Genomic DNA, 19,398 nt, shown 5'->3' on the forward strand with positions numbered 1-19,398 from the left:
TATAATATGTGACTTTTTGAACATATTTTAGGCTATAAAATACACTCATTTAAACTGCTTTGGTTCCAGAGCATCTGATTTAGATACTTGTGCATTCACTTCTTAAATAAAGTGAAAGCATATTGTGTCATACAAGATTATTTTTTTCTTCATTATCTGATCCTTATGCATTTGAACTTGGGCTTCTGTGACAAAGGCACAGTTGTTTGTCTGCTGATTGAATTTAACAAGAAGCTGGTGTTCTCTAAGTACAAGTCCCTCATTTCCTATAGCATAACACTACAGTAATGCTAAGGGCACATATGTACAAAAAAGCATTAAACTCCAGAAAATCCCCTTAAATCTCAAAGCTGGAAATTCAACCACTGAAAGGTAATTGTACTGAAATTTAATCCTAAAGTAATTTTCTTCCATGGTTAAAGAGTTTTAAATGTGATTAATAAACTGCAATAAAAGGGATCTTTAGAGGCAGCTTCAGGGAGATGTTATGAGCTCATGTGTTGATCAGTGATCATAGTTCCCAGCCAAATGTACAGCAAACAGATATTTTAAACCCTCTTGGGAAATAATCATCATCATCATCATCATCATTTTACTGCAGCTTCTCAATTTCTTCTGTTAGATGTTTATGTTAATGAAGCGTTTTTGGAGAAGCTGCCTAATAAACAGGGACTATAGGCAAGTGTCTCTCCACCTACCCCTGTAGTGTAGCACCCTTGCATTTCAGCAAAGGAAGTAGAACCCTGGTTTAGATTAAAGGTTAGAGAGGGACCCATTTCATTTAACAGCAGCCATCTGAAGGTTAGGCTCTGTCTGACTTAGCCATTAGTCAGTGAAACAAAATGGGCAGCTCAGCAGGGATGCTCATCCCCCTTAACTTTTAGGTTCCTCTCTAGTCAGTGGAACACCACGAGAGTCTCCAAATTTGTCTTATTTCAAAGGGCTAACCTAAGAATGAATCCTTAAGGTTTTAGCTGCTGAAGTTAGCTGGGGTGAATTCCATCTCCAGCTCACTAAATATTGTTACTAGGGTGCACTTGTTTATGACTTGAGAATGATCCAGGGTCTCTGTGCTGGAAATTAAACCTTACAAACTTTAGTATAGCAGAACATTTGTTTTAATATTCTAGAGCAACACATAATTTTGAATTGTGAATTTCTAAACAGAAATACCTTTGTCAAGGCTTGGGATCCCCACGGGTGGGCTCTCATCTGGGAAGTTTTGATGGAGTCTAATGACTGAAATTTCAGTGATTTTTTGAAGTATTCCATTATGATAAAAGATTATGGTAGAAAAACACTTTTAAAATTAAACCTAAACATGGATTTTACATTGTGCAATGTGCACAGGTCCTGTCCTGTTATTCATTCCTGTATTTTCTGATCCTTACCTGCACAAAAGTTGGAATCAATATATCCTGCAAGCCTTCAAGTGCACAAAGCTAACACACTTCCGTGAGTGACATTGTTTTTCTCACAACTGTCAATGAGCTGATGAAAATACCTAAACAAATGAAGAAAACTGCTTGTTTCCAGTTTTGTTAAAGCAACATTAAAGTTTCAAATTATTCAGCAGTATTGTTCGTGGAGAACCTTGCCATAGTATGTTAAATTTCTGGGTTTCCTACAAAGATGTTCTGCTAAGCTTCTAATCTTGGTATGTTCACTTTTTCAGCAGTATTAACCTCTTCATAGTATTCTGTATGTGTAAGTAGGTTATTGGTTTTTCTCTGGTTCCTGTCTGGCTCTACTTATTTACCACCCTGGGCTTTTTTTGGGTAGATGGGTGGGGCAATGGATTGGCTCTTAAATTGTTTTGCTTTTGGCCCTGGTGACTGACTGGCTTCTGCCTTCCGTTTAACTCCTTTTTTTTTTATTTTGGTTGTAGTCAGTGTTCTTTATCTCTAATACTTACATTGTGATGTGTTTGTTTTAGAGTTTCCACAGCGTGCAGTAGTTTGTTCTTTGCATAGTCCCATATGTTCATCTACTGACTTGGACGGCAAAGAGGAAAAAGGAGAAAAAAAATAGAAAGGAAAAAGCATATGTATTTTTTTCCAACATTTGTACTCAACACAAAATACACTATGGAAAACACAGTTATTTCAACAGGCTCAAAGCTGAGACCTGGGTAAAGTTTATAGTTTCAATGAGACTCAAGGGAACATGTATTTTTCTGCCAACTCTAAAAAGACTTGAAAATGTGTTGAAATCTTATATGTATTGTATTTGTTTTGTCTGTGTAGGCAAGTGCTTCTGTGTGGCCCCTGTATTTCTTGATGTTCTCTACAGCTGACCTTGTAGGTGGGTTTTATGTCTCCACTGTTGATCAAAGGGAGTTTATAAAATCTTTTTTAAAGTTCTTTGAGAGTTGGTGTGACTCGTGTTTCATGGTTTTGAAGTGTTTATTGAAAATATGTTTAGCAAAGTAATTTCTATTTCTATGGGGAATTTTAATTTAGTTTCTCGAGTGCTAGGATTTTTTTCCCCTCTCTACTACAAAAAATAGTGATTTTCAATGGTATTTAAGTCGAAAACTGAGAATTCCCATTTTATGATTTTATGATCTCATGTACCTGAGTGTGTGGTTTTGCTCATGGTAAAGTTACTGGTCACATGTAGGTGAACATATTAGACTTCTATGCACCTGTACATTAAGGTAAGATTTTTAGAGTGGCATGTGTTGCAACTTCCTACATGTCATTAGATTAATTCGTCCTTTTTCAAACAGTTATAATTCCTGTTAGCAATTTTTAGTGTTACTCAGTGCAGCTAAGGAAGGGTTAGGGTATTCAGCTGTGCCACTTCAGTTGTCAAGGAGGGAGCAGGTGCCTGCTGTTTGATGTCAAGTGAAACAACACATCGCTGGGACGTGACTTAATTGATAGATTTATTGACCCAAGTGTACTTGTTTTGTACCATATATTGTCTAAATTTTGCTCTAACTTTGAAAGTTACTTTCCATACTTGTGTTTTCAAACAAATTCAAATGCGTACAGACATAACTCATTTTAAATATCCAGTCAAACCAGGCTGATTTCAAGACCACTGGAAGTAAGGAGTGTCAGTACACTTTCCATTTTGACGATGTTGGAACTGTTTTCATGAAATTTCTTGGTGAGGTCAATTAAGTTGGTAGTGAATTCCTCAAACTACCAGTGGATCTGAGCAGAATTTAGCCTTGTCTCTCCATCATGGTGCTTTCTTCAGAAAGCTGCTGTTCTTAATCTGTGAAAAAGCTCTGCACAACAAGTATGTAAAGATGGGAGCTCTCACAGTAACATACTTAAAACTGCACCACATATGTAAGCAGATGTTATTTTGTGGTTTGGAAATAAAAACTTTTTTTTTTTTCCTTCAGCTGTATACCAGGATCTTCCATTTGTGCACTTTCTGGATACAGTCAGAAGGTTATGTATCAGTTTATCAAAAAGCAGTCTGTTCTCTATTGTATTTGTGCCTGATATTGCCAAAGACACTTAGATACTTTTGGATGAGCTCTTTCACTTTTGGATGTGTTTTTATTTATTTATTTTGATACATGATATTTTGAGATTGCTGCTCTGCAAGAGCAGCAGCCAAAAGGAGATGAGACTAATCCTTTGTTTAAACAGTTCAAAGACTAAACTGTTATAGTAACTGCTTTTAGACTCTCCAAACTATTTTGTAACAAAACCAATATATTTAACTCTCTCCCTGTTATACTAAATGCATGTATACTAAATTATTTTCTTTAATCATCTTTCTATTTGAGAATGAAGTGATTTGGGGTATGACAGTAGGAGTCCATGTCAGTTTGGGTTGTCTTCTGCCTTTTCTCTTTAGTCACACTGCGTCATGGTCTCACCTTTTCCTAGAATAGCACATCTCTGTTCAGCCACAGAGATTGAGTGTGTGTGCATGTAGAGCTCTCCCTTTTTGGGCATTGTTTTCTGAAATTTGTATTAACTCCTGGTCAGGTGTTTTTCCTTGCATTCTCTTGTACTTCAGTGTCAAAACATACCTCCTACCAGTGGATGGAGATCAATTAAAAAAAGAAATTAATTGGTTGATCAATCCTCTTTATCAAAAGTGACGTTTTCAGATGTGTTCAGGATATATGACTTCTTTTTTCCTGTTCTAAATCCCACTTCAGCACAACCTGTTAATTTCTGCTGGTGAAACAGTTTATGCTGAAAGGGCATTTGGAGGGAGATCTCTTGAACTGCAGAAGAAAGCTTTGATGAAAAGCGATGAATGGGCAGAAATATTGCAGGAGGACTCCAGTAACACTTTCTGTGCCTCAGAGAGCCTGGCAACTCCCTACCTTTCCAACTGAGCGCCACTGTGAGACTACTCTCCCAAGGGATGAAAAACATTCAGGATATCTCTGAGCTGTGCTAAGTGTCTAAATCTAGCAAATCTATACCTTTGCTACTGCAAAGTAAGAGGGAAGGTCTGAGGATTTGCATTAGCAGTTAATAATTTCAGCTTTTTGATCTGATTCCAATGATCTTTTTTCTTGATCTTCTTTTTTAGGACTTTACAGGTAACATACTACCATGAGATCTCATGGTGAAGTTTTTATTTAGCCTAAGTTGGTCTGATCTTAAGCACTGGGCACAAGAACTAGAATTGGTTTTCTTCTTGGAAGACAGCAGTATCAGAAGCTTGGGGCAACCTTGAGCTTTATTGGAGGCCAAGCTCTGCTGCTGCTTTCCTCATTGCCCCTCTGATAAACAGCAACTTGTACTACGACTGACTCCCTTCTTCCACTTGAGAAAACTGCAGTGCTCATGTTTCTCCAAAGCTGTGACATTGCGGGGTGGCAGATGCTCCCAGCTCAGCTGTGCAAGAGGCAGCTGGCTGGTTTGCCTCCTCCAGGGAAAAGGCACTGAGCCAGATTCAGCTTGTTAACTTCCAGCTGGATCTTACTAGCTAGTCTGTCCCAACATCATGCAGAAATGGCAGCTGACATTTAGGAGGTAAGCACAGAACTACAGACTGTTAGAGAATATACTTTGACGAAATTTGAAGCTCTTCTAAAAGCATTGAGAGAGCTTTCATAGTACAAAAAATTCATCCAATAATCCATTGTCAATTGTGCATCTGAACTGGGGTAGGTCAGACCTGAAGTCAATCGGCATCGTGAAACAGACTGTTTAAAAACTCTTTCACTGGCTTTACCTTAGCATTTATTTTATCTTCCTTTTTGCATGAGAATTTTGGTCTACATCTACTCACTCCTCTGCACGCCACTTTCTTTAAGAACCTTTCCTTGAAGCCTGAGGAAGTGGTTTAACATTGGATACAGACGCAGGCACATGACACACACAAGCATAAAATCCCACTGATAGAAAAGGAGTGTGACTTCCTGTACACAGCGGGATTGATGAGAGTGGGAATGGCACAGTTTCTAAAATGCAAACAGCAGAAAGGCAATCCCCAAAGTATATAAACTTCCTAGGATTTAAATGACTAAATCAGCTGATGCTGGTAAATGTTCTACTGGTTCAGTATGGAGTTTAAATGTTTAACCCACAGCCTCTTCATCAACCAAAGTTGGACTGTGGAGCCAACTATAAAGACCATGGGGATGGATTTTAAAGGAAGGTAGTAGGAATGGTTTTAAGCATCTTACTACACAAACTTAATTTCCGTTTTATTGTCAAGTAGAACTAAAGATAGGCAACCTATCTGCAGCATACAAAACTTCTTTGAACTGGTTGAACTGTAACCTGGGCTTCCTTGTAACTGAATTTCTGCTTCTCCTTTGTTAATATGTGTCTCATATAGTAAAGAACTAAAGTAAAGATCCCAAGTCAAATGCATCCTGGCCTGCATGAAGGTTGCTTGGGATATATTCAAGGTAGAATAGCAGGAAAATGGTGTGAGTGTGATAGAGTAATTTTCATTTTTGAAATTTTTTTTGGCTATACTTCCCCATACATGTTCTCCTCCTGTAAAATTTTTGCACACCCATCTCCCTGAAAACTTGTTGAAACTCCTTCTGAATGCCCTTGATGTTCCCATGTGCCCTCAGAACAGCCAAGCATAAGGCCCTGTGGGGTAAAAAGTTGATGTGACCTGCTTCTCTGCTACAGAACCCATTTAACTGGGTACTTGGACATGTAAATGCCTGAGTGTCTTGCTTCTTAACTGATATATTCCTAATTCTCTGTGCACTTTATTAAAGAACGCAGGTTCTTCCACAGAGGTCCATTCTTTACTAGGTGGTTGCTAGGGACTGCAAGAGGACCTGGTAAGACAGCATTTGTCTGGAACTTTCCTTTATGAGGAAAAGTATAAGGGGATGCTGGTGCAAGAAAGAGGATTCTTATGGGCCTGTTGAAGGCTTTAGAGGTATTTGTCTCTGCAGCAGACTCTAGCAGTACCTGTCCGATCAGTAGGAACAAAGCTATGAGAAAGATCATACTCATTTTTAAGTAGAAATGAAAAGCAATCAGCTGAATAAACCCAGAAAAGCTCTTACCTTGGCTGCTCATTACCAGCCAAGGTAATTTCTTGCTTCTCAACCACCTATTTATGGGGAAGAAATCCAGTCTTGAAAAGTGATGTTGAAAAGATCTTTATCTGAAACTCCTTCTAAGCCTCGTGGTGGTGCAGATTTCTAAGACCACAACTTGGACTTGAGAGAGTTACGACAAGCTTTTCTTTCTCTCCAAATTACCAGATTCTTCAAAAAGACTGTCCCAGTATCACTTATTCTTCTCCATTCCTTTTCTCTCGTGTTTTTGAATATTATAAATGAAGTTTCACCCTTAGATAACCTTGTGTCCCTACAAAATTTTATTTAGATGTCTGCATTCCTAAAAATAATACATGAATGAAGCGTTCCAAGCAGCAAACCGCAGCTTCCTGAGGTATCAGTGGCTGTAATGCGTTTTCTAGTTCAAGGATTTTGTTTTATAAGTGATATAACATTGCAGAGTCTACATCCAGTATTGCTTTGCTGTGTGCTGTTTGTGTTTTTCTTAAACCATTTTTAGGTGCAAAACATATGTCATTTAGTTGACTAACATAAACAGAAGATTGCTGAGGTATGTTTTCTGTGATATGTATGTCCAGTCCTCCACTTTACAAGGTTTTTTAACTATATAATGCTTCTAGCCTGCAATCAAAACACTGCCCACAAGTTATAGTCATATATTTTATCACATAATGAAAGTGCGTTTACTTTTGCAGAAGATTTATGTATATTACTCTGATTCTTGGTGTAAGTTGTTTTCCTGCTGTCTAAAGCCATGTTTGCTCAAGCAAGCTCTTGTGAAAGAGAATCTGACTGGGATTCAGTAGCCAAATGTTTTTTGTAAAGGCATCATAAATGGAAAATTATGATTTCAAGTTCATTTGTCTGGGACAAAGCCAAGCACGATAGGTGTTATGTTCCAAAATTAGTTCAGTGATATAGAGTGGGGAGAGATGAAGGGGAGAGTGAAATGGTAATTTGGCAATACCAAAATACTTAATTTTCATAACAAAGTTCTTATATTTTAACGCACCATTGTTTGGACAGCAACCTTACTGGCAGTAAAACTAAGGATTTAAGAGCTAAGACTGTTACAGTTGGAGGAAGCTATAATTAAGGCTCTGTTTTCTTAAGGAAAACAGAGAGTTCAGGCAGCCTTTTAAAAAGATGGTAGTTATATGTGAACTTCTGTGTAGACTATGTATTGATAAGTACATGTTCTGTAGTCTTACTCCAGTAAGTTCAGAAGTAAAGTGTATCCTAAGTAACTTAATTTCTGTCTCCCGATGTGCTGTTTCAGCTCTTAGGTGATTTATCTAGTAATAGTTATAATTTCTTCTGATTGTGAGTCACAATTCCTTAATTCTATATCTTTCATTGTCGACAGAGAAAGGGAGGTGTAGAACAAGGTAAAATTTAATGGATATGGCTAAGAAGTAAACTGGTTCTGAAGTGTTATGCACTGTGTATGTATTTGCACTCTATTGTAGCCTGTATGCTTCCAGAGACTCAGGGAGACACTGCTACTACCGAGCACAATAGCTGGAAGATTGTTAGTTGACAAGTAAGTGTGGGTGTATGTAAGTATTGTCAGTCAGCACGTCATTACATACAACTCAGTCTAGACCATCTTGGAATCACTGCAGAAACCACTGGCATATAAATCCCTCTTAGTCTGATGGGCTTCCCTGGGGCCGTATTTTTTAGTCGGGAAAGATGCTGTGGAGGCTGGAGCTTGGAGTGGTGATTGCGGCAGCTCCTGTGCGCTGGAGCTCTCGCTTTACCACAATGTTCCAGGGCTGTCAGGATTTTGGCTGCCTTCTCCACTGGCTTCCCAGGCACTGTGGTGAGAGCAGACTGGTGTCCTGGTGCTGAGCCGTGTGGGCTTCCCCTTAGCCTTAAGTATGCTGGAAGGGCGTGAGTACCTGGGAAGCCCTGTGATGCCAGTTCCTGAGTACTGTATTCCTGCTCTTGGTGCAGTCACTCTTGTCAGATAGGCAGCACCAGAACCTGGCTTATCTTTGAATTATCTATTCCTATGTTATTCTGCACTGGAATGAAGACTGATTTTGAAACAGAAAGATCTGTAAAATGGAATAATACTTTCTCAACGTTCCTGCAAATGAGAATGACTGTTTTTTGTATCACAGGATTTTGAAGTATTAGGTAGGTTCAGCTAAAGAGTTATGTAGTTCAGGAACAGAATACCTTAAAAAAACTTTGTTTAGAATTTCATCACAATAGTGGCATAGAAGGATAGTGTGACATATAAAATTCTCTTCTACTTTATATTATTTTTCTAATCAATGCTCCGTTTAACAGTCATCGTTAAATTGGCAGATTAATTGCTGTTTGCTGAGTCAAGCATTTGTGGTGATTTTATTTGAATTTTAATGGGGTGGAGTTCAAGTCTCTAGCATTAAGGTTTATTTTGTGAGTGAGTTAGAGTAACCAGAAAATTTTGTGTGAGCTTGTGTAAACAGATAATTTTGCATGTGAGATAGTTTGGTTTTGAGGCAACTTCTTCAGAATCTAGTTAGAGCTGTCTGTAGATAAACTGCTGCAGTGCTGTGAAGAGTATGTATGGTACACAGCATTATGTCCTGATGGACAGTGGGGCAAGTGGTATCCCTGAGGAGCCCACACTGGGCCCAGTGCTGTTCAGTATCTTCAATGTTGACACAGAGGGATCAAGTGCACTTATAGCAAGTTTGCAGAAGACACCAAGCTGAGCATTGTGGATGATATGCCTGAGGAAAGGGCTGCCATCCATATGGACCTGGACAAGTTTGAGACATGGACCCATGGGAACCTCATGAGGTTCAGCAAGGCCAAGTGCTGGTGCTGCACCTGGATTGGGGCAACCCCCAGTATCAATCCAGGCTGAGGAATGAACAGATCGAGATCAGCCCTGCTGAGAACAATTTGGGGGTGCTGGTGAATGAGAGTCTGGACATGACCCAGAAATGTGCACTTGCAGCCCAGAAAGCCAAGTGTGTCCTGAGCTGCTTCAAAAGCAGCATGGCCAGCAAGGAAGGGGTTTCTGCCCCTCTACTTTGCCCTGCTGAGATCCCACCTCTAGTGCTGCATGCAGCTCTGGGGCCCCCAACATAAGAATGATGTTTGTAATAGGATAAAGGATAATGATTTTAAAGTAAAGGAGGGTAGATTCAGACTAGATATAAGGAAGAAGTTTTTTACAATGAAGGTGGTGAAATACTGGGACAGTTTGCCCACAGAGGTTGTGGATGCCCCATCCCTGGAAACATTCAGATTTAACAGGGATCTGAGGAACCTGCTCTAGTTGAAAATGTCCCTGCTTATTGCAGGGGGGTGGAATTACCTGACCTTTGGATGTCCCTTTCAGCCCAAATGGTTCTGTGGTTCTGTGAAATTGTTCATGCATCCTTCCGTCTGTTTTTTTCACATATGAATAATTTTTAAAAGCTAAAGTAAAATGAATACATTTTACACTGCTGGCAGCTAAGCAGAGCTAAGCATAGCACCATGTTTTTTTGCAGGTATGTATCACAATTATGTTTTTCTCTCCAGCTTTGGAGATGAAGGAGGCAGCTGTTCAATGAGGACCATAATGGAGAGTGAGGGAAAACTGTTCTTTTGGCACCTGGGATACTTTTCCAGTTTCCAGTTTTTACATTTAACCAACCCTGAAAAAACACACAAAATGTTGAAACACAAAGTGTTAAGAATGACTTTCCAGGTCACGGGTTATGTTTTAAAGCAGAATCATGTTGTTATAGTTCCTGATAATATTTTTGGAATTAGAAACCTGTCAGTATTTCCATTTGGAGATAGGGAGCTATAACTGGCTATAAAAATATGTTCCCAGCCAAGGCATGCCGTATGAGGTTGTTGCTGAAAAGCAATTAAAGTCTGGCAGCTTTGAAATAAGAGGCACATCAACAAGATCGGGAAATCTGCTGTTTTCTGTTGGTGTTGCTTTTCTTGAAGTCAGGAAATGTATGATGATAGGTGTATGGTGGTTGTTCAGGGTCTGCTTTTATGGGTCACTGTGCAGAATCAGGTCTGGGTGGATGATTTTGGTTTGTCTTTAGTGTTAGGTTTTCTTGTGCTCTGGATGTCATTTCACAAATTAAGTTCTTGATAGATATTTTAACACCTTCTATCCATTTCCTAAATCTTTTGTGCAATTGGTCCTTTTCCTTTGGTTCACCACAACTTTAAGTAGCTCCAGCACATTCTTCCAATTTACAGCGTCTCCCTGACTCACCAGCTGGACTCCACACATAGCCGTGGTGCTCCAGGAAGGAAGACTTGGCATTAAGTAAGTATGGGGTTAATGAAAGCCTGTCGTGGGAAGTTATAAAAATCAGATGGGTATAGTAATTTTAAGGGGCTGTACACTGAGTTTAATAGCTCTGTGGGGAATGGTGATATGTATATATGAGGAGTGGAGAAGAAGAGAATAGGCATAGTAAGGTGCCATTATATATATCTATATATCTATATATCTATATATCTATATATATATATATATATATATATATATATCTCCCTCTTCCCTCTCCCCTCTCCCCTTTCATTCCCTCTTTTCAGGAGATTTGATGTTTTGGCCAGAATCCTAGTCTGACCTGACTGCACTACATCATCAAACAATCCCTACAGAAAGCTTTCAGAGAGGGGAAGCTGTTTTCAAGGTCCAGTTTTCTCCTCTGGCTGCAATGAAATATTTGGCTCTGATAATCACACGTGATAATTTCTCTAGAATTTGCCATGGTAATTCTAAATCATCTACTTTATCTTTTATTGTGATCAGATACTTAGCTGTTTCATCTTTTGTTCAGGCAAATGTAAGATAAGTTTTTTTAATAGGAAAACAGCCCCAAAGTTAACTTGGATTTTGATTTGCCCCAAATTCAGGGTCCAAATCACGGGGGCCAGTGCTCCTGCTCAGGTGGAAAGATATAGTAGCTGGAGGCAGGTTAAAGGGTTGACTGTAATCGCAAACTTCTCATGACTGGCTGCCTGTGATGCCCAGTGTGGAGGCAGTGCTGCAGATTCAGGAGTTCACAGCTCCATGTGGAGACTCTGGCAGTTGCTGTTTGAACAGGGTTGGTGCTTCCATCCTTGTCCCTTTGTGGGCAGAGGCCAGATGCTTGATCTCAGTGAGCTGGACCATCGAGTCTTGTCCCATGACCCTGACTATAAGGAGATAGTGGTGTTACTTATTAGGCATAAGAGGACATGGAAATTAGGAGTTTTCTCATGTTTAGGGTTATACTGTATCTTAATCTGTGGAAAATGAGTGTTCAGGTAACAGTGAATAGTACTGTGTTGAGGTATGATGATTTCTAAATAAAAAAGATAGATAATATAACCTTGTAAATAAAAAAAATCTTTTATAAGGGAAAATCTTCTATGGGACTGTCTTGCATTCATTCTCTGTCAATCTCCATAGTGTTAAATGGTGGTTGTTTGTCTTGTTGGCTTTGCAAAGTCAGCATTGTGACAAAGTAAAATCTTGTATATTTCAAGAACAATGAAATAAAGTTGTAGCCTATATTCTGCTTTTATTTTCATGTTTTAATTATGAAGGCTGTGTTTTTAAAGTAGTCTAAAAGAAAGAATAGGGAGTATTAATTAAACCTTTGAGGGAAATACAAACCCTTTTTATGACGTTGTTTAATTAGTTGTTTTGTAGGGCTGGTTTTTGCAGGCAGTATAAATGCATGTGCATATGTGTGCATCTACATAGTGCACACACATGCTCATAACTTGAGCAAACTATTATGGCACATCCTTGAGACTCAGCTGTGGAACACCACTTTTGGTTTAGCAGTCATGTTTTGGAGAGGAACTGTACTTTGAAGAATATTCTAACTACATCATTTATGCAATTTTTCAAAAATATGCTTGAAAACAAGAAATAGCTTGTTTTCTGTATGCTTCACAATGTCAGAAAAATAATAAAAGCAAACAAAAAGCCAATACCATAGAGATTATGTATCTTGAGTTTTCATTTTAAGTGTTCAAATAGACTTTTGAATATAAATGTGTTTAATGATGTTTTTACAGAGGCAAAATTGTGTTATGACTTACTAAAAATATGCCTCTGGTGGTAGAGATGAAAATGTCCTTATGATTCTCAGCTGCAGCTTTATGTGTTACAAATACCCCCTAAAAATCTTAGAAACTAAAAACTCAACTAAGTCTAAGCCACAAAGTGAGAAATTAATTTAAATATATTGCTTACTTCCTATCAAATAACTGTGAAGAAATCAGGTTTATTAGGGGTCATTTGAGTGCACTCTCCTTCTCAGAACACAAGCTTTCATTTCACATGCAGTGAAGTAAATTTGTTCTCAGTCGTTTTGACTTCTTGTTCTAGAGCCCAGACATACACACACAAAGGTTTTGCTTATTACGTATAGTTTTGTGAATGAAGGACGCTAATTTTTTTTTTAGGTCTTAGTATGGGACTTAGGACAAATAAATAGGAGAGCATGTTTAGCGCTACTAATTTTTAGGCTTCTCTTGTTAAATAACAGTGTGGCCAGGATTTTCTTTACTCAGGTGCTGTTGTTTGGGCTGTCCACAGGCTTTCTTGAGAAAAAGGTTTTGCCTGTCTTTACAGAAAACACTATCATCTGCTTTCACTGGGACGAGAATTTTTCTTTCTTCCAGTTAATTACTTTGAGTCAAAATGTCTCTAAATGGGAGTTGTAATCATGAGCAGGTCGAGTTTAAGATCATAGTTGCACCAAGGCTGTACTACATCATCCCTTCTTTCTGGAAAACTACCAACAAACTTTTATCATTCAGAAAACTGTACCAGGAGACTTAAAACTGGAGCACTCCTGACTGCTACTGTCTTAATTGAAATGACTGGAGTCTGTTCATGTACAGCAATCTTGAAAAAAACATGTTTGAATATCTATTTAACTGCCAGGTTTTCAGGGCCTCATTGGAAAATTTTTCTGCATTTTTCAGTAGCTGGTTTTTTTTCAGTGGCTTGCGTAATTTTTACGTCTGGTGGTCTGTAGAATGAAATGTTTTGAGAACTGATAGGAGAACTTTGGAGGATTAATTTCTCTTTTATGAAATGCTCCAGAATTTTTTTTCCCATTTTTAATAGATTGAACTCTTCTCTTTCTCTCTTTTTAGAATGACGTATAAGCCCATGTAGCTTCTCACTTTACGCCACTGACCCTCCTTCCATTCTGAGATAGTGAAGTTCTATTATCTGACTTTTTAGAAAGAGGGAAGAGTAAGAAAGTTATTTACCCAAGTCATAAAAACAGCTATTTTTGCTTTAACTTATGTATGTCTTATCCTAAACTGAGGACTCACTGAGCTAGTTCAATCCTCCTCTCAGAGTTACAGCCTTTGTAATAAAAGGGAGTAAAAAATAAAGTTATTTAGCATATTGTAATTTGTTTTGTTGCAACTAGGAAGGACTGTTACTAAAATACATCAACAAGTATTAGTGCCATTTACTCAGATGTATGCAGACTGATGATTCAAACTGGCACAAAGCACTCCAATTCAAAGTTTACTGAACTGTGTGTCATAGACTACAGCAGTGACCAAGCAACCGCAAACCACTTCTGGTCCCTGGAAAAGTGAGAATTAACTAAATGAAAATTGTCTAGATAGTCCCAGAGGAAGAAAAATAATTTTCCTTCATTCTTGGGAAGCTGTATCTGCTGGTTGCGTGTTAAAGTTGATAGCCTTTCAAGGTGATTGGGTGGGCCCTGAAGTATGAGACTATGTGTAATTTATAAACTTATGTGTCTCTGCTCTTTTCAAGAGGTATTTCTGTGGGGAATTGTTAGCAGGTTATTAGGCAGTAGAGGATATTTTCTTGTTCTTTCCTCAATTTCATGTTGTTTGAACTGAGCTGCATTGCTACCTGTAGGTCTTTTTCTCTGGTAAGCAATTTTTGTCTCTTAAGATTACTCACTTTGTGTAGGAAAGGGTACCTCCAGCTGCAGAGATACCCTTTTTGTTACCTTATTTGCAGTTACAACACGTTTCTAAAATGCTTTGTTTCTATTTCATTCATTGATACTTGTATCGCTCCATGGGAACTCCTGTGTAAAGGAATATACCTGGACATCCAGAAAACTTTGTACGTCCCCATGTGCTTTGTTGTCTGTTCCTCCTCCATCAAAGTGTGTTTCACATCATGTAGCTCAAGCTGCCTCCTTCTTCAGGCAAGAAGTGAAATCTGATGCTTCCTATGCAGGTTGTAGGACCACAGGGTGTGCCCTGTGGAAGTGACCTCTCTGGCAGGATTTTTGACTTCCCTTAGCAATCTCCTGCTCGAAGCAGGGTCAGGTGTGATGCCAGACCAGGTTAATTGGGCTTTATCTACTTGGGGCTTGAAATGGCTGTGCCTTTGTTTAACTGTACAGGAGTGTTGTGTTGGGAGTAACCACTGCATCCATGTAGCTTTGAATTTCCTTCCTGGGAAAGGATAAGACAGTATTTCCTCTCTGCCTAGTGCTTCAGGAAAATTTTGGCAAAAATTCAACTTGAGTTGTAATGGATTCAGCCCAGGAAGACATCATGGAACCTTAGGTGCTATCAGTTTTCTAGTGCAAACATAATCATTATCTGCTCTCTGCCAGCTGCTGTGCTGAGGGGATGCAGTGCTGCATCTACACAGTACCCAGCTCAGTTTCTTTTCAGACAAATCATATCTACCAGGAAACTACTGGCTTAGTCTTCCACAATACTCTAAGGAGCAATTTCCTTCTGTGTGGTCAAAGCATCATTCTCAACCTGTGATGCCTAGCCTGAAACCCCAGTCCCCTCCATCAGGCTTGGACATCTGGCAAATCTACTTGTACAGGCCCTCACTGAAGCTTGAGTCAGAGCTAGCTTTTCTCAATGTTAAGAGCTCTGCAGCATTCCTTCTGCAAAACTTCTGATACTGTGAATATAACCTTACATGCATTTTAACATTCCCTACTTAGCTACTTACATCTTAGCTACTTACATGAAATCTTCCAGACTATTCACAGCTATCTAAACCTTGAATTTCTTCATTCCTAGAGGCTACCACTGTCTGTTACTTTCCATTTAATAGTGTTCCTAAAAATGAAAAAACGATGTTTGTTATTTCTGAAAGACTAAGCAGTGTGTTCACTGCTGTATAATCTGGAGAACTAAGGCATATTCTTCATTGTTATAGATTTACAATTGCAATAAAGGGTTTATTTGTTTCCTTTGTCATTTCCTTTATGTGCTAGTTCTGTTGAACAATAAAATGTGACAGTATCAATAGTTAAGGTGTGGTCATTAGTTTACTGGTACCTAATATAACAATGCAAATAAACACTTAAGTCTTTGCTTCTGTTTATTTCTGCTGGAATTTCTGTATGAGTGCAGATTGGGTATCTATGACTTTTAAAATATGTTCATTTCATCTTCTGGGAAGTGAAAACAAAGACTTAAACTCCTTCTCTAACTGTATTTTTTTTCTGTTCCTCAGTCTTTTCTGCCTTTTTAGGAATTTTTTTCAGTAAAAGTATGAAAAGGTAAAGTGAAATGTCACCCATCATGCATAAAGTCTTCTTGTATATCATTGTACTTTGTGTCTTAAGCAGAGTGTTCTGGATCTTCATGTCTGTAGCTTCAGTGCTGCCAATAATGTTTTGTCTTCTGTGGTTTGGGTGGATCTGGATTTGGAACTGTGTTTTTGTTGGAATGCCTCTACATTGGATCCCTGCAGTTTTCAGTGCTCGGAAAAGTTATAACTGACAATGGAAGACAAAGTAAACCCACCATCAAAGGGGAAAAATTAAATCTCTGTTTATTCACCTGCGTGCTAAGATGAATCTTATTCATAGCAGCTAGCTGAAATATTCTAGATATTAAAAGACTTTGAAAAAAGTCAATTTTTTTAAATGCCTGGGACTTTGTTCCAATAGGATTTGTGTCCCAGATGTTGACTTGCACCAGCAATATGCTGGATGAAATTTGTGTTGAATGTGCTAGCAGATAGTGGCAAAGAATATGTACATGGGAAAAATGCATTTCTGTGCAATTTTGTAATTAAGGAATAGGCTGTGACAGCCTCTGCATTTCTGAATGACTATAGCATGGGAATCCTAAATGGAAAATCTGAGAATGGTGTCCAAGTGACTTTTAACCATCTGGGAGGTAAAAAAACACTGCCTTGTGGACTCCACTGGCCAGGCCTCCCCACTGACATGGTGTTATGAGGAAAGAGTAAAGGAGTGTTTGTTGTTTTAAGTTTTGTTTCCCTTTGCAGCTTTCACACCAGCTCTATGTATAAAGAGTTGGTCCAAGGTAGCTTCTAGACTTCCTCAAGCTTCCAGAAGAAGCATGACTATTTTTCTGTATTAGAAATATAATTAACAGCCTTGGATTGAGCATCTGCTCATGCTTCCCAATGAGATTTATTTTCAATGGAAGGCAAATAGAACACCCACTTGAATTAATCTGGGGAGCGTGGTGATTTTCATGTACTATCTTCCCTGCATATCTCTTCCCACAGACAAAGTCTAGAAGGAGCTCCTGTGCCTCATATATGGGTAAGACATAGTAGATGTAAGTGAAAAAGAGATAAATCCTCAGATGAGGAATGTGATTTTTCAAAAACCTGTTTGGGAGGACACAGCAATTGCTTTTGAAAGCCCACAAGTTCTGCTGTAGATGGTTGAAGGTCAGCTCCGGGCAGGTTCCTGTCTGAGCAACTGGGCTCTTCAGTGGACACACTCCTGTCAGATACAGGCTGTCTACAGCAGGGCTGAGATTGCTGAGTTACTGCCTGGCGGCCTGTTGGAGGGGAGCTGTAGCTGTAGCTGTCCCTTCATTGAAACCAGCCTGCTGGGCCACTGTCCCGTGAAAAGAGGAGATTTCTTCAGCCCTCAGTATTTAATTTGCCTGTTAGTGTCCCAGGAAGGCTGAGACCCTTGTTCCCAACCAGTCTGTCAGTTTCCCATTACAGGGACCCTTCACTGAACAGTCCTGGATCAGAGGATGGTTTGACTCACTTAGGCAGGAACACACACCAACAGCATGAAGGAGACTGCTCAGTGGGTCTTCCCACTTTATTTGAGGGTGTTTTCTGCTGCTGGTGACTGCTTGTGCCCATGAAGGATTCAACACTAACAGTTTACAGAATTACACTATTTATTAATATGATAATTGTGACAGATTAAGATTTGAGGATTGCCAGTGATAGTATCAGACTGCAAAAATGTATTCAAAGCAGTATTGCTAATCCCCGGTAAAAGTATTCAGTGTGCATAGAGTATGGTTCTTACCCAACAGGTGTCCCTGTAGGGGGGTTCAGCCCATTGACTGGTCCCAGCAGTTATGACAGTGTCTTCCCTGACATATTCCCATTCTCAACTTACTTACTATTACTTTATGTTTAGGTGGAGCTTGAGCGGCTCTAATCATACAGTGTTTGATTAGAGCCGCTGTTGTTACTGAGTTACTGAGTGGTGTAAAATTATCTTGTTTCGCTCTTAAAAATGCAGTAAAGAAAAAATTACAGAGCACATGTTTAGTGAGGGGTGGTCGTATCTTGGAGTCAGGTAACTTTGAATGGAGATTAATATTATAATTAGGTTACAGTGAACTGAGTTCATCTGAGGAGACTATTTTCACCACACTTGCTGGACTCAGCATCTTCTCACGTCTCTCCTGGCTGACAGGTGCTGTGTAGTTTACCAGCTGCAAAGTACCATCGAGTTCCCCTCCCTGCAAAGATTCCTACAGAGCCTGGCTGTGGTGTCTCCACTCTGCTTCACCCTCTGTTCCATCCCTCTTGGTTACAGATCATGTGTGTGGGGAGTCATTGTGGAGCATTGCAGTCATGGAGCAGCAGCTGTATTTTACCCTGTAATTTCCATAGCGTTACAACTTATATTAGGATGTGAATGTAACTTCTCAGTTTCTGCTTATTTTACCCCAGCCCTCTTTCCATTAAGATGAAAGAGCTCCGTCATTGCATGAAGGGCATTTCAGAGAGAGCTGGACATTGGGGTAGATCTGAGGGGTAGACTTGCTGTCTGGCCTCTGTCCCATCACTTGATTTGTGCATTCTTCATCAGATATAAATAATCTGTGCTGTGGCCAAAGTCTATGATTGAGGTGCTCTTCCTCCCTGTCTGAATTGCTGGGGTTTGAGGAAGAACAGCAGCTTCTTTATAAGGAGTGGTTTGGGGGATTTCTATATTTGACTCTCTAGACATGTAAAAAGGAGGAAGTGTAATTAATGTAAAATCTAAATAACAGCATCTGAGAGACAAGTTATCCTTCAAAAGAACTGCATGTTAAAAGTCATCTTGAGTTTTATGATTGGAATTTCTTAAGGTTCCTATACATGAAGCTATTGACATTTTGTCACATTATCTGGGACTTATAAAGTATCCTAAAACCCAGTGAGAGTTCATGCAAAGCTTATATAATGAATATTTTTACAGAGACTGAAGATGCCAGGTAAGAAAAAGACTTTTGAGATTTGGAGTAGACAAAACTGCCCAGAGCTGTGCAAATAGTGCAAAATTGGCAGATATTGTCAGTGTTTCAGCACTGTTAGACCTATAGGGTTTCTAAAAAGGCATCAGTCTATCAACTCATAAGGAGATGAAACAGAAGTCATCTTGGAAGGACTGTTCTCAGTGTGATGAAAACTGAAGCAGCCACTTTACAAATCAGCAACTTCAGTTGATTAAAAGAAGTGACTGGTTAATTTGTTGGAGTAATGCGATTTCTTAGTGTATCTGAAATGGATTGGCCTATAAATTACAATTCAGAAACGGGATTGGCAACATACGTGAATGTGAATGTGAATCATGCAAGACTTTCAAATACCAAAATGAGTAGTTGGTGGGGAATGGGTGGTGAACACGGCTTCAGAAGAAATGACCTGTGAGTGGTATTTGTAAACCAGTTGGTTGTTA

General features: G+C 39.1%; 1 protein-coding gene across 2 annotated transcripts in view; it reads left to right on the forward strand.

The window, feature by feature from the left end:
• RSPO2 (R-spondin 2) overlaps positions 1–19,398 on the forward strand; it is a 102,779-nt gene that overhangs the window by 26,875 nt on the left and 56,506 nt on the right. The window lies entirely within an intron of this gene.

Source organism: Chamaea fasciata, unplaced genomic scaffold (genome assembly GCF_029207755.1).
Source record: "Chamaea fasciata isolate MVZ Bird 193981 ecotype frontalis unplaced genomic scaffold, bChaFas1.0.hap1 SCAF_1, whole genome shotgun sequence".
NCBI lineage: Eukaryota > Metazoa > Chordata > Aves > Passeriformes > Sylviidae > Chamaea > Chamaea fasciata.